Raw genomic sequence first — 2,807 nt, forward strand, 5'->3', positions numbered from 1 at the left:
TGCCCTGACGCCACCCGCCGGCCGCCCCCGCCGATGCCGTCGTCGTCGGCCGCGCCCGTCGTTGCCGTCACCGTCACCGTCGTCGCCGGCCACGCCCCTGCCCTGGCCCGCCGTACGTGGTCATCGCCGACGCCCTCGCCACCGCCGCCGTCGCCCTCGCCGGCCGCCCCCGTTGTGAGCCGCCGCCGTCGAGGCTTTGTGTTCAGTGCTTTTTTTTCATACACACATGTGTATTTTTTTGTTCATTGCATTTTTTTCATATATATAATTAATGTATATATGTATGTGGTAGCTATATGATGAATGGATGTGGCTATATGTATGTATGAATATAATGTTCATAAATTTTTTTTGTTTATATATGTTTTTTCATATATGTATTAATTTTTTATTTAGGTTGTTAGTAGATATCGATTTTAGGTTAGTGCATTTTAATTAGGTTAGTGTAGAGGAAAAAGTAAAATAAGGAAAAGGAAGAAAAGAGGAAGACGGAAGAAGGAAGAAGAAGAAGAAAAAGAATGAGAGGAAAAAGGGAAATAAGAAGAGGAAGAAAAGAGAAGAAGAGGAGAGGAAAAGAAGAGGAGAAATAAATAAGAAGAAGAAAAAAGAAGAAAAAGAAGAGGAGAAGAAGAAAAAAATAGAAAAATTAATTCTATTTTTTCTTCTTGTCCTCTATTCCTTTCTTCTTCTTCTTCCTTCTCTTCCTTCTTCCTCTTTTCTTCCTTTTCCATAATTATTTTCCTTTCTCGAGGGAGAAGAAGAAAAAGAAGAGGAGAAGAAGAAAGAAAGGAATAGAGGAGAAATAAACAAGAAGAACAAAAAAGAAGAAAAGGAAGAGGAGAAGAAGAAAGGAATAGAGGAGAAGAAGAAAAAAATAGAAATTTCTATTTTTTCTTCTTCTCCTCTATTCCTTTCTTCTTCTCCTCCTTTTTTTTCTTCTTTTTTTCTTTGATCTTCTCCTCTATTCCTTTCTTCTTCTCCTCTTTTTATCTCTTTTTTGTTTTCTTATGTTTTATCGGGTCTGTCGCCGTCAGGCTGCTCGCCTTCGCCCTCGCCGCCCCCTCGAGATAACTTCGACATGAGGGGCGGTCGATATATATACCCCCACTCGACCGTGATAACCTATACAACGGCAGCACCCCCTCGGCCCTCTCGCTCGACCAAAACTCTCGAGGCCACCCAAATTTACCAAGTTAAAAGAGCGTTGTCGTCGAGGCCACCCCAAACCCTTGAAGCGTTGTGTCGAGGCGATCCCAAACCCTAGAGAAGCAGCATCGAGGCCACTAACATGATTCCTTATTGTGATTAGCTAGCTAGTTCTACGTTTTCCCCTAACATATATCCATCTGTACCATGTTTTTGAATAATAATTAACATGTTGTAAATATTTGCAGAAACTATGGAGCACTACCGAGACGAAGCAACAGAAGCGATGTTGGGGGAGATGATCGCAGAAGGAACTGATGTTGTTGCATCATTTTTCATCGACGTCGTTGGTGAGCAAGGACTGGGTGAAGAAGAGGGCTATGTTCATGATGGCTCCAGCCCATTAATGCCGGTACAAGAAGAGGGCTATGTTCATGATGGCTCCGGTGATGACCCAATGGAGGTACAAGAAGGAGACCGTGCTGACTGCTCCGGTGACCGAACCGAGTCCGGCCAGGTATATATATATTAGTTAAGCCCGTGCTGACTAGTTAATTGATGCATTCATTGCTTTGGTATATGTACACATATTAATTACTCTCGTCTTTCTTCCTTTTAATTTCTAGCCCTCCGGATCGAGCACAACTTCGGTAAGGAGACGAGGCCCGAAGAAAAAGTTGAGCTCGGATGAAAGGTTTGAGATCATAGAAATCGTGCCCGACGGCGAACGATTGAACCCATCCGGACAAAGAACGCATTTTTTGCTCAGTGCGGGGTTCTTGTTAGGGACAAGATCCCGATCAGCATCCAGCAATGGTATAAGCCTAAGGACGACCCTGAGGTGTCTTATGTCAATGATATGCAGAAAGAAGATCTTTGGACTCAGCTGAAGGCAAATTTCACCCTACCGCCAGAGGAGGATCCGGAGAAGCCAGTTAAAGAGCAATTAATCAAGTCTTGTGCTCTTAAGAAGATGGCAACCCTATTCAGGAGGTGGAGGAAAGAGTTGAACCATTTTGTCCAAAAAAAGACACCATAATTCATCGGCAAATATGAGAAGATCAAAGATCACTGGCCCGCATTTGTGGCCCACAAGACATCGGAAAAGATTAAGAAGATGTCGGCAACGAACAAGCAAAATGCTGCGAAGAAGAAGCTTCACCATCACACGGGGTCAGGTGGCTACCTCAAAGCCCAGCCTAAGTGGTCCAAGGCTGAGAATGATCTGCTTGAAAAAGGGATCGAACTAGAGACAATGAGATGGCCAGACCATTGCCGGACTTGGTTCTTCGGGGCTGGCGGAACCTTGGACCCTGTATCAGGGATGTGCCGTTGGACGGACGAGCAACTGGAAATACCAGTCAAGAACCTTCGACACTACATCAATGAAGCGCAGAAAGGGACATTCGTACCAGACAGGGAGAAGGACGAGCTCACAATGGCCCTCGGGAATCCTGAGCACCCTGGACGGACACGAGGCATGCCAGGCTCCATTCCGTGGAAGGTTGGTTTTCCGGACGCAGGGGGTTACAAAACCCACGAGAGGAGGAAGAAACTGGAGCAGGGCCAACTGCAGGTGCTGCACGAAAGGGTAATGGGGCTAGAGGAACGAGAAGAGGAACGAGAAGCAGCAGATCGCAGCAAACGACCTGCCGAAGCTT

Source organism: Triticum dicoccoides, chromosome 5B (genome assembly GCF_002162155.2).
Source record: "Triticum dicoccoides isolate Atlit2015 ecotype Zavitan chromosome 5B, WEW_v2.0, whole genome shotgun sequence".
Lineage (NCBI taxonomy): Eukaryota > Viridiplantae > Streptophyta > Magnoliopsida > Poales > Poaceae > Triticum > Triticum dicoccoides.